Source organism: Xylocopa sonorina, unplaced genomic scaffold, assembly GCF_050948175.1.
Source record: "Xylocopa sonorina isolate GNS202 unplaced genomic scaffold, iyXylSono1_principal scaffold0044, whole genome shotgun sequence".
Lineage (NCBI taxonomy): Eukaryota > Metazoa > Arthropoda > Insecta > Hymenoptera > Apidae > Xylocopa > Xylocopa sonorina.
In genome coordinates, this window is record NW_027490115.1 from 645,146 (window position 1) to 664,707 (window position 19,562).

Consider the following 19,562-nt stretch of genomic DNA (forward strand, 5'->3'; position numbering starts at 1 on the left):
CGAAGTGTCATGTATACCTCGTATTCACTTCAAAAGAATGTAAATGCGACACTTCCATGCTAGGAAATAGCGTTTCCAGATGTCCCCGCATCGAGGCCATAGAGTTCTAATGCTTCTTACAACGCGATATCGCATCTCTCTTCTATGTTTCATGATAAGATATAATATTCATTGCGAAGTGTCATGTATACCTCGTATTCAATTCAGAAGTATGTAAATGCGATTATTGCCTGCTAGGAAATAGCGTTTGCAGATGTCTACGTATCGTAGCAATAGTGTTCTAATGCTACTTAAATCGCGATATCGCATCTCATTTATATGTTTCGTGATAAGGTATAATATTCATTGCGAAATGTCATATAAACCTCGTATTCACTTCAAATGTGTGTAAATGGGACACAACCTTGCTAGGACATAGCGTTTGCAAAAGTGTACGTATCGAGGCAATGGTGTTCTAATGCTTCTTAAAACGCGATATCGCATCTCATTGCTATGTTTCATTATATGATATAATATCCATTGCGATGTGTCATGTATACCTCGTATTCACCTCAATAGAATGTAAATGCGACACTTGCTTGCTAGGAAGTAGCGTTTGCAGATGTCTACGTATCGATGGAATAAAGTTCTAATGTTTCTTAAAACGCGATATCACATCTCATTTTTATGTTTCATGATAGGATATAATATCCATTGCGAAGTGTCATGTATACCTCGTATTTACATGAAAAGAAAGTAAATGCGACACTTCCTTGCTAGGAAATAGCGTTTGCATATGTCTACGTATCGTAGCAAGGGAGTTCTAATGCTTTTTAAATCGTTACATCTCATCACATTTCTACGTTTCATGATAAGATATAATATTCAATGTGCAGTGTTATGTATACCTCGCATTCACTTCAAAAGAATGTAAATGCGACACAACCTTGCTAGAAAATAGCGTTTGCAAATGTGTACGTATCGAGGCAATGGAGTTCTAATGCTTCTTAGAACGCGATATCGCATCTCATTTCTATGTTTCAGGATAATATATAATATTCATTGCGATGTGTGGTGTATACTTCGTATTCACATCAAAAGAATGTAAATGCGGTACTTCCTTGCTAGGAAATAGCGATTCCAGATATGTATGTATCGTAGCAGTAGAGTTCTAATGCTTCTTAAAACGCGATATCACATCTCTCTTCTATGTTTCATGATAAGATATAATATTCATTGCGAAGTGTCATGTATACCTCGTTCTTCTCTCAAAACGAATGTAAATGCGACACTTCCGTGCTAGGAAATAGCGTATTCAGATGTCTACCTATCGTAGCAAAAGGGTTCTAATGCTATTTAAATCGCGATAACACATCTCATTTCTATGTTTCGTGATAAGATATAATATTCATTGCGAAGTGTCATGTACACTTCGTATTCACTTCAAAATAATGTAAATGCAACTATTGCTTTCTAGGAAATAGCGTTTGCAGATGTTTATGTATCGTAGCAATAGAGTTCTAATGCTACTTAAATCGCGATATCGCATCTCATTTCTATGTATCGTGATAAGATATAATATTCATTGCGAAGTGTCATGTACACATCGTTTTCACTTCAAAAGAATGAAAATGCGAGTATTGCTTGCTAGGAAATAGCGTTTGCAGATGTCTACGTATCGTAGCAATAAAGTTCTAATGCTACTTAAATCGCGATATCGCATCTCATCTATATGTTTCGTGATAAGATATAATATTTACTGCGAAGTGTCATGTATACCTCGTATTCACTTCAAAAGAATGTAAATGCGACACTTCCATGCTAGGAAATAGCGTTTCCAGATGTCCCCGCATCGAGGCCATAGAGTTCTAATGCTTCTTACAACGCGATATCGCATCTCTCTTCTATGTTTCATGATAAGATATAATATTCATTGCGAAGTGTCATGTATACCTCGTATTCAATTCAGAAGTATGTAAATGCGATTATTGCCTGCTAGGAAATAGCGTTTGCAGATGTCTACGTATCGTAGCAATAGTGTTCTAATGCTACTTAAATCGCGATATCGCATCTCATTTATATGTTTCGTGATAAGGTATAATATTCATTGCGAAGTGTCATGCATACCTCGTATTCAATTCAAAAGAATGTAAGTGCGGCACTTCCATGCTAGGTAATAGCGTTTGCAGATATCTCCGCATCGAGGCCATAGAGTTCTAATGCTTCTTACAACGCGATATCGCATCTCACTTCTATGTTTCATGATAAGATATAATATTCATTGCGAAGTGTCATGTATACCTCGTATTCACTTCTAAAGAATGTAAATGCGTCTATTCCTTGCTAGGAAACAGCGTTTGCAGGTGCCTACGTATCGTAGTAATAGAGTTCTGATGTTTCTTAGATCGTGATATAGCATCTCATTTCTATGTCTCGTGATGAGATATAATGTTCTTTGCGAAGTGCCATGTATACCTCGTTTTCAATTCAAAAGAAAGTAAATGCGACTACTGCTTGCTAGGAAATAGGGTTTGCAGATGTCTACGTATCGTAGAAATAGAGTTCTAATGCTACTTAAATCGCGATATCGCATCTCATTTGTATGTTTCGAGATAAGATATAATATTCATTGCGAAGTGTCATGTATACCTCGTATTCACTCCAAAAGAATGTAAATGCGACTATTGCTTGCTACGAAATAGCGTTTGCAGATGTCTACGTATCGTAGCTATAGATTTCTGATGCTACTTAAATCGCGATATCGCATCTCATCTATATGTTTCGTGATAAGATATAATATTCATTGCGAAGTGTCATGTATACCTCGTATTCACTCCAAAAGAATGTAAATGCGACTATTGCTTGCTACGAAATAGCGTTTGCATATGTCTACGTATCGTAGCAATAGAGTTCTAATGATTCTTAAAACGCGAAATCGCATCTCTCTTCTATGTTACATGATAAGATATAATATTCATTGCGAAGTGTCATGTATACCTCGTATTCCCTCCAAACGAATGTAAATGCGACACTTCCTTACTAGGAAATGGCGTATTCAGATGTCTACGTATCGTAGCAATGGTGTTTTAATGTTACTTAAATCGCGATATCGCATCTCATTTCTATGTTTCGTGATAAGATATAATAATCATTGCGAAGTGTCATGTACACCTCGTTTTCAATGCAAAAGAAAGTAAATGCGACTACTGCTTGCTGGGAAATAGCGTTTGCAGATGTCTACGTATCGTAGCAATAGAGTTCTAATGCTACTTAAATCGCAATATCGCATCTCATTTATATGTTTCGTGATAAGATATAATATTCATTGCGAAGTGTCATGTGCACCTCGTATTCACTTCAAAAGAATGTAAGTGCGACACTTCCATGCTAGGAAATAGCGTTTGCAGATGTTTCCGCATCGAGGCCATAGAGTTCTAATGCTTCTTAAAACGCGAAATCGCATCTCTCTTCTATGTTACATGATAAGATATAATATTCATTGCGAAGTGTCATGTATACCTCGTATTCCCTCCAAACGACTGTAAATGCGACACTTCCTTGCTAGGAAATGGCGTATTCAGATGTCTACGTATCGTAGCAATAGATTTCTAATGCTACTTAAATCGCGATATCGCATCTCATTAATATGTTTCGTGATAAGATATAATGTTCATCGCGAAGTGTCAGGTATACCTCGTATTCACTTCAAAAGAATGTAAATGCGATACTTCCATGCTAGGAAATAGCGTCTGCAGATGTCTACGCGTCGGTGCAATATAGTTCTAATGCTTCTTAAAACGCGATATCGCAACTCATTTCTATGTTTCGTGATAAGATATAATACTCATTGCGAAGTGTCATGTATACCTCGTATTCTCTCCAATCGAATGTAAATGCGACACTTCCTTGCTAGGAAATGGCGTATTCGGATGTCTACGTATCGTAGCAATGGTGTTTTAATGCTACTTAAATCGCGATATCGCATCTCATTTCTATGTTTCGTGATAAGATATAATAATCATTGCGAAGTGTCATGTATACCTCGTATTCACTCCAAATGAATGTAATCGCGACTATTGCTTGCTAGGAAATAGCGTTTGCAGATGTCTACGTATCGTAGCAATAGAGTTCTGATGCTACTTAAATCGCGATATCGCATCTCATTTATATGTTTCGTGATAAGATATAATATTCATTGCGAAGTGTCATGTATACCACGTATTCACTTCAAAAGAATGTAAGTGCGACGCTTCCATGCTAGGAAATAGCGTTTGCAGATGTCTCCGCATCGAGGCCACAGAGTTCTAATGCTTCTTAAAACGCGATATCGCATCTCTCTTCTATGTTTCATGATAAGGTATAATATTCATTGGGAAGTGACATGTATGCCTCGTATTCATTTCAAAAGAATGTAAATGCGACTATTGCTTGCTAGGAAATATCGTTTGCAGATGTCTACCTATCGTAGCAATAGTGTTCTAATGCTACTTAAATCGCGATATCGCATCTCATTTCTATGTTTCGTGATAAGATATAATAATCATTGCGAAGTGTCATGTATACCTCGTATTCCCTGCAAACGAATGTAAATGCGACTATTGCTTGCTAGGAAATAGCGTATTCAAATGTCTACGTATCGTAGCAATAGAGTTCTAATGCTACTTAAATCGCGATATCGCAACTCATTAATATGTTTCGTGATAAGACATAATGTTCATCGCGAAGTGTCAGGTATACCTCGTATTCACTTCAAAAGAATGTAAATGCGATACTTCCATGCTAGGAAATAGCGTCTGCAGTTGTCTACCCGTCGGGGCAATATAGTTCTAATGCTTCTTAAATCGCGATATCGCATCTCACTTCTATGTTTCATGATAAGATATAATATTCATTGCGAAGTGTCATGTATACCTCGTATTCCCTCCAAACGAATGTAAATGCGACACTTCCTTGCTAGGAAATGGCGTATTCAGATGTCTACGTATCGTAGCAATAGAGTTCTAATGCTACTTAAATCGCGATATCGCATCTCATTTATATGTTTCGTGATATGATATAATATTCATAGCGAAGTGTCAGGTATACCTCGTATTCACTTCAAAAGAATGTAAATGCGACACTTCCATGCTAGGAAATAGCGTCTGCAGATGTCTACGCGTCGAGGCAATAGAGTACTAATGCTTCTTCAAACGCGATATCGAATCTCAATTATATGTTTCATTATAAGATATAATATTCATTGCGAAGTGTCATGTATACCTCGTATTCACTCCAAAAGAATGTAAATGCGACTATTGCTTGCTACGAAATAGCGTTTGCAGATGTCTACGTATCGTAGCTATAGATTTCTGATGCTACTTAAATCGCGATATCGCATCTCATCTATATGTTTCGTGATAAGATATAATATTCATTGCGAAGTGTCATGTATACCTCGTATTCACTCCAAAAGAATGTAAATGCGACTATTGCTTGCTACGAAATAGCGTTTGCATATGTCTACGTATCGTAGCAATAGAGTTCTAATGATTCTTAAAACGCGAAATCGCATCTCTCTTCTATGTTACATGATAAGATATAATATTCATTGCGAAGTGTCATGTATACCTCGTATTCCCTCCAAACGAATGTAAATGCGACACTTCCTTACTAGGAAATGGCGTATTCAGATGTCTACGTATCGTAGCAATGGTGTTTTAATGTTACTTAAATCGCGATATCGCATCTCATTTCTATGTTTCGTGATAAGATATAATAATCATTGCGAAGTGTCATGTACACCTCGTTTTCAATGCAAAAGAAAGTAAATGCGACTACTGCTTGCTGGGAAATAGCGTTTGCAGATGTCTACGTATCGTAGCAATAGAGTTCTAATGCTACTTAAATCGCAATATCGCATCTCATTTATATGTTTCGTGATAAGATATAATATTCATTGCGAAGTGTCATGTGCACCTCGTATTCACTTCAAAAGAATGTAAGTGCGACACTTCCATGCTAGGAAATAGCGTTTGCAGATGTTTCCGCATCGAGGCCATAGAGTTCTAATGCTTCTTAAAACGCGAAATCGCATCTCTCTTCTATGTTACATGATAAGATATAATATTCATTGCGAAGTGTCATGTATACCTCGTATTCCCTCCAAACGACTGTAAATGCGACACTTCCTTGCTAGGAAATGGCGTATTCAGATGTCTACGTATCGTAGCAATAGATTTCTAATGCTACTTAAATCGCGATATCGCATCTCATTAATATGTTTCGTGATAAGATATAATGTTCATCGCGAAGTGTCAGGTATACCTCGTATTCACTTCAAAAGAATGTAAATGCGATACTTCCATGCTAGGAAATAGCGTCTGCAGATGTCTACGCGTCGGTGCAATATAGTTCTAATGCTTCTTAAAACGCGATATCGCAACTCATTTCTATGTTTCGTGATAAGATATAATACTCATTGCGAAGTGTCATGTATACCTCGTATTCTCTCCAATCGAATGTAAATGCGACACTTCCTTGCTAGGAAATGGCGTATTCGGATGTCTACGTATCGTAGCAATGGTGTTTTAATGCTACTTAAATCGCGATATCGCATCTCATTTCTATGTTTCGTGATAAGATATAATAATCATTGCGAAGTGTCATGTATACCTCGTATTCACTCCAAATGAATGTAATCGCGACTATTGCTTGCTAGGAAATAGCGTTTGCAGATGTCTACGTATCGTAGCAATAGAGTTCTGATGCTACTTAAATCGCGATATCGCATCTCATTTATATGTTTCGTGATAAGATATAATATTCATTGCGAAGTGTCATGTATACCACGTATTCACTTCAAAAGAATGTAAGTGCGACGCTTCCATGCTAGGAAATAGCGTTTGCAGATGTCTCCGCATCGAGGCCACAGAGTTCTAATGCTTCTTAAAACGCGATATCGCATCTCTCTTCTATGTTTCATGATAAGGTATAATATTCATTGGGAAGTGACATGTATGCCTCGTATTCATTTCAAAAGAATGTAAATGCGACTATTGCTTGCTAGGAAATATCGTTTGCAGATGTCTACCTATCGTAGCAATAGTGTTCTAATGCTACTTAAATCGCGATATCGCATCTCATTTCTATGTTTCGTGATAAGATATAATAATCATTGCGAAGTGTCATGTATACCTCGTATTCCCTGCAAACGAATGTAAATGCGACTATTGCTTGCTAGGAAATAGCGTATTCAAATGTCTACGTATCGTAGCAATAGAGTTCTAATGCTACTTAAATCGCGATATCGCAACTCATTAATATGTTTCGTGATAAGACATAATGTTCATCGCGAAGTGTCAGGTATACCTCGTATTCACTTCAAAAGAATGTAAATGCGATACTTCCATGCTAGGAAATAGCGTCTGCAGTTGTCTACCCGTCGGGGCAATATAGTTCTAATGCTTCTTAAATCGCGATATCGCATCTCACTTCTATGTTTCATGATAAGATATAATATTCATTGCGAAGTGTCATGTATACCTCGTATTCCCTCCAAACGAATGTAAATGCGACACTTCCTTGCTAGGAAATGGCGTATTCAGATGTCTACGTATCGTAGCAATAGAGTTCTAATGCTACTTAAATCGCGATATCGCATCTCATTTATATGTTTCGTGATATGATATAATATTCATAGCGAAGTGTCAGGTATACCTCGTATTCACTTCAAAAGAATGTAAATGCGACACTTCCATGCTAGGAAATAGCGTCTGCAGATGTCTACGCGTCGAGGCAATAGAGTACTAATGCTTCTTCAAACGCGATATCGAATCTCAATTATATGTTTCATTATAAGATATAATATTCATTGCGAAGTGTCATGTATACCTCGTATTCACATCAAAAGAATGAAAATGCGACTATTCCTTGCTAGGGCATAGCGTTTGCAGATGCCTACGTATCGTAGCAATAGAGTTCTAATGCTTCTTAGATCGCGATATCGCATCTCATTTCTATGTTTCGTGATAAGTTATAATATTCATTCCGAAGTGTCATGTAAACCTCGAATTCACTTCAAAAGAATGTAAATGCGACTATTGGTTGCTAGGAAATAGCGATTGCAGATGTCTACGTATCGTAGCAATAGAGTTCTAATGCTACTTGAAACGCAATATCGCATCACGTTTATATGTTTCTTGATAAGATATAATATTCATCGCGAAGTGTCAGGTATACCTCGTATTCACTTCAAAAGAATGTAAATGCGACACTTCCATGCTAGGAAGTAGCGTCTGCAGATGTCTACGCGTCGAGGCAATGGATTTCTAATGCTTCTTAAAACGCGATATCGAATCTCAATTCTATGTTTCATTATAAGATATAATATTCATAGCGAAGTGTCATGTATACCTCGTATTCCCTCCAAACGAATGTAAATGTGACACTTCCTTGCTAGGAAATGGCGTATTCAGATGTCTACGTATCGTAGCAATAGAGTTCTAATGCTACTTAAATCGCAATATCGCATCTCATTTATATGTTTCGTGATAAGATATAATATTCATTGCGAAGTGTCATGTGTCACGTCCCGAGGTGCGGTTGCGCTCGCAACGGTGGCACAAAGTCGTAACCGTTCCCGAAAATAACGCGAATTGCGTCCGGACCGGGTTCGTTGGCGTTTCGGACTCGATAAAACGGTAATTAACACTAAACTTACCTTGCGAAGGCTTGATTCCGCTGTCTGATTTCTCTTTCTAGGTACCTGGAGCGCCTTGGATCCGCAACCGGGATGGCGGCGGCGTACGGCTGGAACGGAGGTACGGGTCGTGCGGCGAAGGAAACCTCCTTCACAGGTACCAGGACTCGAACGCAGGAAATTGAATATTCTGGTGCATCACCCACGTATTCCCGAGCGAGACGACGAATAAACTCTCTCCTCCCCGCGCGTCGTGTACGCTTTGTCGGAGGTGCAAGGCTCGTCGAGAATACTTGAACTTCGGTCGAGTACGGCGCGGCTAAGCGTTGGTTCGCTCTAGCTTACCGGGATCAACCTGGGCGCAAGATATTCTGTATACGGTAGAAGTGAGGATGGAGCAACTAAGCGCTGGTTCGCTCTAGTCGTCGAGCCTCAAGACTATCGCAGATGAGATATAGAAATAGAATAATCGCGAGCGTACCCGTGGAGTAGAATTAAGGAATTGTATTTGAACTCGAATAAAAATACTTTGAATCTGGTAAAAATAAACTATATTCTATGATATCACTATACTAAATACACTTGACTAAGTTCTAAGTTACTGACTAACGATTACAATGAGAATTAGAAATAGTATAAGTATCGAATGGACTCCGCTATGGGAGTATGGATAGAGACGAATGCATTAGAGCTAATTGCTCGTTGCGAATGAGCCTATTGCTCGGATCGGAAGTGCATCGTTCGGATGCTGGATTAGAACTCTCCAGTTCGGAGATGAGATTGGAACTCTCCAGTTCGGAGATGAGTTGGGAACTCTCCGGTTCGGAGATGAGACGCGAACTGACTCTCGGATCTCGCGTCCGCGACCTCCTCGGGTCGCGCGGCGCGCGAGTCGCTGGGCCCTCGCGGTGGGGCGGACGGTCGGAGTAGGGCGGCCGCTCGGCCCTCGTGGTGGGGCGGCCGTTCGGAGTGGGGCGCGGCCCGCGTTAAGCGTGAGCCGCGAGCGTCGAGTGTGCGCGCGAGTGCACGGAACATAACCGTGCATGAATAAAATATATACATATATTCACTTAAATCTAGGTGTGTGTTGGTGTGTATGTACATAGGTGAGTAGTGTGCTTATTCTAATCCCACATGTACGAGAAGTACGTATAGGGCTTCGTGATTGCTGGGGATTCGACCCAGTACGTGTCGGAGAGCTCCTCGCCCTCGTAATACGGGGTGAAGTCCTCCCCCTCGTGTGTGGAGATCGCGCGTGGGCGCGGCATGCTGCATCCCTCTTCCCTCTCGTACCTTTGTCTCCTTCTGTAGGGACGGCGAGTCGGCGGGTGGCCCGTGTGCAGGGGCTCCGGATACGGATGCTGGGGATGATGAGGTGGACGCCGGAGGGTGGCAGGCGGTACGCCTGACGTTACACCACCCCCCTTGGAAAAAGAATCTCGGCCATGCCGAGATCTCTTGTCTGTTGGGTAGATTTCGGGATGCTGGATCCTTCTCTTGGTCCTGTCGGCTGGATGCTGCGGAATCTGAGGTTTTTCGCCTGGTTGATCCTGGCGATAACGTTTGGAGATTGGACCGTGACTGCGGGCTTCCTTCGGATTGCAGGCACTTTCGTCGCTTTCGCTTTCAGCGTTCGTTTGAATGTCACTGCTCTCACTGACTTCATTTTCAGTTTTTCGCACTTTTCTTTCACTAGCATCCACACTCTGCATACTATGCATTCGTTTACAAATTTTGATTTTGTTCGTATGAACAATTTTATGGCGCCCTTTTACATTTAGCTTAACATTACAGTTGCCCAAAATTTCGAGGATACGGTACGGTCCAGAATACTGTGCCTGGAACTTATGTTTGTTCGGCTCTTTTAAAAGATAGACCCATTGGCCTACCTCGAAGTTTTGGACATTGAGATTTCGGTCATAATAATATTTGGAACGGCGTTTCGCATTGTCTAGATTGGCTTTAGCCAAATCCTGAGATTTCGAGATTTTCTCCTGAAGTTGTATAAGATAGTCGCTATAAGTTTCGTTATCAGAGCTGTCCTGAAAAGGAGTGGCTGACGGCGTCCTAGCTATCCTGCCGAACACTAGTTCGTGTGGGGTGTATAATGTACCCTCGTGCACACTGGTGTTGTATGAAAACATTGCATACGGTAACCAATTCACCCAATCGTTACTCGACTCTATGTAATGCTTCAGATATTCGGCCAGGACGTGGTGAGATCGTTCAACGGACCCGTTTGTCTGTGGATGGAACGCAGTGGACTTGTATTGCTTAATACGGAATTTGATTGCTATGGCTTTAATCAAGCTGTTTATAAAGTTCGAACCTTGGTCCGTGAGTATGCCTTTCGGGCATCCGAATTTACAAATGAATTCTTTTATTAAAGCTTCGGCAATGTCTACTGCGGTGGTGGTTTTGAGAGGAACTGCGACTGAGTATTTAGTGAGGAGATCTTGGATCGTGAGGATACTTGTATAACCGTCGGAAGTTTCGGGAAGAGGACCCATTACGTCCATTGAAATCTTATCGAATGCCCTGCCAGGGGTGTCGGTTAAAGTGAGAGGCTGTCTGGTCTTTACCCGGACCAGTTTCTCTGTCTGACAACTTTTACATTTGCCAATATATTCTTGTATTTGTGTTTTCATGTTTGGCCAAAAGTATTGTTGTCTGATGCGAGAATAAGTTTTATTAACCCCTTTGTGACCTCCCACAGGGGAGTCGTGGTTTTCTCTTATTATTTTCAGTCGCTCTTCGACCGAAGGGGTTTTAATGAGGCCCTGGCAGACCGTAATCTGGACAGTTGTTTCATAAAACAGGTCCTGAAGGATTTTCTGGATTCGGGACCAGGATACGGAGTCTAGATAGGTTTGTGCGATACTAAATGTTTGTAATTGTAATTCGTTTACAACGTCGCACAAGGATCTGAATGTTTCTATTACGGTCTGGAAATTGATTGATCTGGTGGAATGTTCGATGATTGGAAGCTGGATTTGGAATTCGTTTCCGATTTGTATGACTTTGGCTTTGGTAAGGACGTGATTTTTGTTTAGGAGGAATTTTTCAGCGTTTGCTAGATCTTTGGCGCCCGTGTCATAGGGGTGCCCAGATTGCGTGACGAAGACAACTACATTGTCTCGTCGCGTTGATAATGCGTCACGGCTGAAATTAAATAGAGGTTCGCGTCGGAAAAATTCATTTGGAGCAGGAGTATAGAAGTCGGTGCTGTCGCTGGCGACTTGCGGAGGTGGTGCTGTGTTGGTACGGAAGGACGTGCCTGGAGTCGGTAATTCAGGTTCTGATGTTACCGGAGTAGGAGGAGGCGCTAGTGTGGTATACTTTTTACGGGTTTCCGGAGGCACATCGAAGATGTCGTCCTCCGAGTTTTCTGAATACGAGAGCGGAAAAATTTGAGCGGGATTCCGCGACAATGCGTCCGCATTAAGGTTCGTTTTTCCACTTTTATAGACCATCTCGTAGTCAAATTCCGCTAACTTAAGCCTCCACCGTACGAGTCTACTTGACGGGTCCTTGACCGAATTCATCCACACTAACGGTCGATGGTCGGTAACGAGTTTGAATTGATTACCGTATATGTATGGACGAAAGTAATGGACGGCGTAGACAATCGCCAGACACTCCTTCTCGATCGTGGAGTAGTTTTTCTCCGCAGCGTTTAACAGTCGCGACGTGTACGCGATTGGCAAGTCGCGGCCTATTGGTCCTTGACTCAAGATAGCACCAATAGCTTCGGCGGACGCGTCGGTCGTTATCACGAATGGTTGTTTAAAGTTGGGGTACTGCAAGATAGGCGCTTCGCATAGGCAATCTCGGAGTTTGACGAATGAATTCTCATGCTCGTTACGCCATACAAAGGGCGCGTCCTTTTTTAACAAATTCGTTAGAGGCTTAGCAATATTGGAAAAATTTGCGATGAACCGCCTGTAGTATCCCGCGAGCCCGAGGAATTGTTTGATCTGTTTCGCGTTGCGCGGGCGCGGAAAATTTTTGACGGCGCTAATTTTCGCAGGGTCAGGTTTTACACCGTGCTCACTGATAATATGACCCAAATAGCTTACTTCTCTCCTCAAGAATTCGCACTTATCCGGCTGCAATACTAAATTAGCTTCTTTGAGCCGTTGAGTTAATTTATCGAATTTAAGTCGATGTTCTTGAAGAGAGCTAGCGTAGATAACAATGTCGTCCAAATAGACGAAAATTTCGTTCCCCTGGAGACCGGACAGGACATTGTCCATAAGTCGTTGGAACGTTGCTGGCGCATTTTTTAATCCGAATGGCATTCTTTTAAATTCATAATGCCCGTGAGGCGTCGAAAAAGCAGTTTTGGGAGCATCGGCGGGCTCCATTGGGATCTGGTGAAATCCGCTCGCGAGATCGAATGTACTAAAATACTTCGCACTCCCGAGCTGATCAAGTATCTCGGTAATGCAAGGGAGGGGATAGGCATCGGCGACAGATTTCTCATTGAGTGCGCGGTAGTCGATGACGACGCGCCATTGCTTGTTGCCCAAGGAGTCCGGTTTCTTTGGGACAACCCACAATGGCGAATTATATGGTGATTTTGACGGAGAGATGACACCATTTTGTAAAAATTTGTCGACTTGTCGTCGAATCTCCTCCTTATGAGCTGGTGGGAAACGGTATTGTTTCACATTGACGGGGCGGTCGTCGACGGTTGGAATCTTGTGCGTGGTTGCTGACGTATGCCCTAATTTATCCCCCTCAATGTGAAAAAGCTCCTGCGTGCTTTGAACGAGACGGACGACGTGCTCTCTTTCCTCTGCGTTGAGGTGGTCGAGACGGAGGAGACTAAGAATTCGATCTAAGCGAGATTTCGAAAGGTTGGCGGATTTCGATGTTTGTTTTAACGGCGCCTGTTGTACATTATTTTTAACCGCCTGAGCATAGGAGATTTGCTGAGTATTCGCGATTTTGCAACGCGAAGGAGGAGTTTCGATTGTCGAGTATGGTGTCTGACTCGAGAAAGAAATAGAAGTTTTCCCTTTTTGGGATGAGCCGATCGGTACGGCGGATACGTTGGATTTAGAAAAAACCGGATAGAGCGATGGACTTTCCTCCTTATGGAGGGGAGTCATGATTTGCGCGGGCTCAAGTACGATTTCTGGTAACGCGATTTCGACGGCGCGGTCGGATGAATTAATTATTCGAGTTACCGCTTTGCCCCGAATTACTCTGACGAGAGCGTTTCCGAAAAATATACCCGGCGCAAGATCGATACGAGGAATTATACCTTCCGCGAGGTTCGAATTAACTACGCGGACCTTGATACCGATATTTGATCTCGGCGGAATGGAGATACGGTCTCCTGACTTCGGAGAAGCTGCTTTGTCTCGCGTTCGAGGCTTCGATTTCGTTGTTGCATCGCGTTTCAGCGGAGGCGATGATTTACGCGGCGGGCGCGGCGGCGGAGGGGGAATAGATTCCGTGCGCGGCGCTTGTTTACGTTTCGGCGATAGGAGAGGCTTTATTTTCGAGTCCGGTGACGGTTCCTCGAGTGTTTCGATATCGTCTTCGAAAGGAATTCTCTTACCATTCCATTTGATTATTTTATTTGGAAAAGAGATTTCTGCGTCCATACAGAACCCGGAGCCGAGGATCCCGCTTGGTTTAAGGGGAAAATCATCCTCGACCACATTAAAAGGGACGACGCGACCGAAAATGACAAGATTCACCGTCCCTAAGGTTGCGGTTTTGCCATCGGTTACCCCTGTTATTATTACGATCTCGGACTTATCGATTCGCGCGGATGCTTTTAGAGCCGAACGTTTTATAATATTTATTTCCGCCCCAGTGTCCACCATGAAGCGAGTTGGTGAAATTAGAAGATCGGATTTTAGAATTACGTTTGGCGTGCTAGTTTTTCCGGTTATGTTTATCGCGGCGTTTCGTCGATTTCCGCGTTGGAGTTGTTCGCGGCGAGAGGACGGACTTGGTGCGCGGCCTCGCCACCTGTCTCGCGGCGGGTGCGGAGGCCATTGTCGTTTCCCGAATTTTTATTTACCGCGTTGTTGTACTGTCTTTTGCGGCACTCGCCTATTTCGTGCCCCGGGGTCTTGCAATAGCGACAAAATTTGGGCGCGTCCCTGGCTACGATTTGTCTTGGTTGTTCGTACGCGGGGCCTCGAGTAGGAGGCGGTACGTCCCTGGATCGCAAGTATTCCTGCGGTCGGTACGGCGATGGCGGTCTGAGCCGACACTCGGTCGCGTAATGTCCGATATTATTGCATTTTCGGCAAATAATTTCGGCTGGTTTTTCGCGCGATTCTGGTCGCGCGACACGCGATCTACCTAGCCGGTTGCAATCACGTTCGTGCATTTGATAGAGCTCCCGCGCTCGAGCGAACGTTTCTCGCAATGTACCGAATGAATTTACCGTCATTTGCATCCGAATTTCTGGAATGAGACCGTCTTTAAAACATTGTAATGTGAGCGCGTCTACGTCATCGAGCGATTCCGGTGTGTCTCGTCGAGCAAGCCTTTCGCAATCAATTATAGCGGTTCTAAGATCTTTTACTCGACCGATGTAATCTAGAATGTGCTCGTTCGCGCGCATAAATATATTGGCAAGTTCACCCCGATAATGATGAGCTGATTTTACGGAGCAAAATGTGCTGCGAAGAACGTCCGTTAATTCGAGTATTGTGTAACACGGCTCGTCTTCTAGCGCGGCGTAGGCACGACCCTTGAGTTTTCCCTTAAGCAGGCGTGTGAAGGTTCGCTCGCACCCATTAGGGATAAGCTCATAAGCGCGTTTACACGCTCGGGTAAACTGAAGAATGGGAATGTTCTGACCGTCGAATGTCGGCACGGCTTCGAGGGCCTGCTTAAGCGATAGCTCGTCGTGTTGCGAACTATTTGTATTGAAATCAGAGCTCGAATTATGTGCGGAAAGCGGATTTCCCCGAGGAATATCCAGAGAAACGGTATCGTCGCGCGTTAAATCAGGCGTTCTGCGGATAGATTCTATTTCACGACGTAGAATTTCTATTTGCTGGAGCAACGCGGCATTACTAGGATCGGTCGTTTTCGTATTTTTCGCGGAAGTATTTTGTTGCGCGGTACTAGGAAGAGGCTCGGAGATAGCGTCTTGGAAGTCGAGCGTTCTGCTAGTGCGTTTTTCGCGTTCGGAATCGGCCATCGCGGCGGCTCGCTGTGTCTGCTGGCGCGTTTTTGTCGGAGTCCGGGTTGCCATATCTAGTTTCGCGGTTCCTTTCGGCGGAATTTCCGGAGGAAACGCGTGGCTATCCCACCGCTGTCACCAAAAATAACTTTCGTGTCACGTCCCGAGGTGCGGTTGCGCTCGCAACGGTGGCACAAAGTCGTAACCGTTCCCGAAAATAACGCGAATTGCGTCCGGACCGGGTTCGTTGGCGTTTCGGACTCGATAAAACGGTAATTAACACTAAACTTACCTTGCGAAGGCTTGATTCCGCTGTCTGATTTCTCTTTCTAGGTACCTGGAGCGCCTTGGATCCGCAACCGGGATGGCGGCGGCGTACGGCTGGAACGGAGGTACGGGTCGTGCGGCGAAGGAAACCTCCTTCACAGGTACCAGGACTCGAACGCAGGAAATTGAATATTCTGGTGCATCACCCACGTATTCCCGAGCGAGACGACGAATAAACTCTCTCCTCCCCGCGCGTCGTGTACGCTTTGTCGGAGGTGCAAGGCTCGTCGAGAATACTTGAACTTCGGTCGAGTACGGCGCGGCTAAGCGTTGGTTCGCTCTAGCTTACCGGGATCAACCTGGGCGCAAGATATTCTGTATACGGTAGAAGTGAGGATGGAGCAACTAAGCGCTGGTTCGCTCTAGTCGTCGAGCCTCAAGACTATCGCAGATGAGATATAGAAATAGAATAATCGCGAGCGTACCCGTGGAGTAGAATTAAGGAATTGTATTTGAACTCGAATAAAAATACTTTGAATCTGGTAAAAATAAACTATATTCTATGATATCACTATACTAAATACACTTGACTAAGTTCTAAGTTACTGACTAACGATTACAATGAGAATTAGAAATAGTATAAGTATCGAATGGACTCCGCTATGGGAGTATGGATAGAGACGAATGCATTAGAGCTAATTGCTCGTTGCGAATGAGCCTATTGCTCGGATCGGAAGTGCATCGTTCGGATGCTGGATTAGAACTCTCCAGTTCGGAGATGAGATTGGAACTCTCCAGTTCGGAGATGAGTTGGGAACTCTCCGGTTCGGAGATGAGACGCGAACTGACTCTCGGATCTCGCGTCCGCGACCTCCTCGGGTCGCGCGGCGCGCGAGTCGCTGGGCCCTCGCGGTGGGGCGGACGGTCGGAGTAGGGCGGCCGCTCGGCCCTCGTGGTGGGGCGGCCGTTCGGAGTGGGGCGCGGCCCGCGTTAAGCGTGAGCCGCGAGCGTCGAGTGTGCGCGCGAGTGCACGGAACATAACCGTGCATGAATAAAATATATACATATATTCACTTAAATCTAGGTGTGTGTTGGTGTGTATGTACATAGGTGAGTAGTGTGCTTATTCTAATCCCACATGTACGAGAAGTACGTATAGGGCTTCGTGATTGCTGGGGATTCGACCCAGTACGTGTCGGAGAGCTCCTCGCCCTCGTAATACGGGGTGAAGTCCTCCCCCTCGTGTGTGGAGATCGCGCGTGGGCGCGGCATGCTGCATCCCTCTTCCCTCTCGTACCTTTGTCTCCTTCTGTAGGGACGGCGAGTCGGCGGGTGGCCCGTGTGCAGGGGCTCCGGATACGGATGCTGGGGATGATGAGGTGGACGCCGGAGGGTGGCAGGCGGTACGCCTGACGTTACACATGTGCACCTCGTATTCACTTCAAAAGAATGTAAGTGCGACACTTCCATGCTAGGAAATAGCGTTTGCAGATGTTTCCGCATGGAGGCCATAGAGTTCTAATGCTTCTTAAAACGCGATATCGCTTCTCTCTTCTATGTTTCATGATATGATATAATATTCATTGCGAAGTATCATGTATACCTCGTATTCACTTCAAGAGAATGTAAATGCGATACTTCCATGCTAGGAAATAGCGTTTGCAGATGTCTCCGCATCGAGGCCATAGAGTTCTAATGAATCTTAAAACGCGATAACGCATCTCTCTTCTATGTTTCATGATAAGATATAATATTCATTGCGAAGTGTCATGTATTCCTCGAATTCTCTCCAAACGAATGTAAATGCGACACTTCCTTGCTAGGAAATGGCGTATTCAAATGTCTACGTATCGTAGAAATAGAGTTCTAATGCTACTTAAATCGCGATATCGCATCTCATTTTATATGTTTCGTGATAAGATATAATATTCATTGCGAAGTGTCATGTATACCTCGTATTCACTCCTAAAGAATGTAAATGCGACTATTGGTTGCTACGAAATAGCGTTTGCAGATGTCTACGTATCGTAGCAATAGAGTTCTAGTGCTACTTAAATCGCGATATCGCAACTCATATATATGTTTCGTAATAAGATACAATATTCATTGCGAAGTGTCATGCATACCACGTATTCACTTCAAAAGAATGTAAGTGCGACACTTCCATGCTAGGAAATAGCGATTGCAGATGTCTACGTATCGCAGCAATAGTGTTCTAATGCTTGTAAAAACGCGATATGGCATCTCTCTCCTATGTTTCATGATAAGATATAATACTCATTGCGAAGTGTCATGTATACCTGGTATTCTCTCCAATCGAATGTAAATGCGACACTTCCTTGCTAGGAAATGGCGTATTCAGATGTCTACGTATCGTAGCAACGGTGTTTTAATGCTACTTAAAACGCGAAATCGCATCTCTCTTCTATGTTTCGTGATAAAATATAATAATCATTGCGAAGTGTCATGTATACCTCGTATTCATTCCAAATGATTGTAATCGCGACTATTGCTTGCTAGGAAATGGCGTATTCAGATGTCTACGTATCGTAGCAATAGAGTTCTAATGCTACTTAAATCGCGATATCGCATCTCATTAATATGTTTCGTGATAAGACATAATGTTCATCGCGAAGTGTCATGTAAACCTCGAATTCACTTCAAAAAAATGTAAATGCGACTATTGGTTGCTAGGAAATAGCGATTGCAGATGTCTACGTATCGTAGCAATAGAGTTCTAATGCTTCTCGAAACGCGATATCGCATCTCATTTCTATGTTTCCCGATAAGATATAATATTCATTGCGAAGTGTCATGTACACCTCGTATTCACTTCAAAAGAATGTAAATGCGACACTTCCATGCTAGGAAATAGCGACTGCAGATGTCTACGCGTCGAGGCAATAGAGTTCTAATGCTTCTTAAAACGCGATATCGCATCTCACTTCTATGTTTCATGATAAGATATAATATTCATTGCGAAGTGTCATGTATACCTCGTATTCCCTCCAAACAAATGTAAGTGCGACACATCCTTGCTAGGAAATGGCGTATTCAGATGTCTACGTATCGTAGCAATAGAGTTCTAATGCTACTTGAATCGCAATATCGCATCTCATTTATATGTTTCTTGATAAGATATAATATTCATGGCGAAGTGTCAGGTATACCTCGTATTCACTTCAAAAGAATGTAAATGCGACACTTCCATGCTAGGAAGTAGCGTCTGCAGATTTCTACGCGTCGAGGCAATAGATTTCTAATGCTTCTTAAAACGCGATATCGAATCTCAATCCTATGTTTCATTATAAGATATAATATTCATTGCGAAGTGTCATGTATACCTCGTATTCACTTCAAAAGAACGTAAGTGCGACACTTCCATGCTAGGAAATAGCGTATGCAGATGTCCACGCGTCTGGGCAATATAGTTCTAATGCTTCTTAAAACGCGATGTCGCATCTCACTTCTATGTTT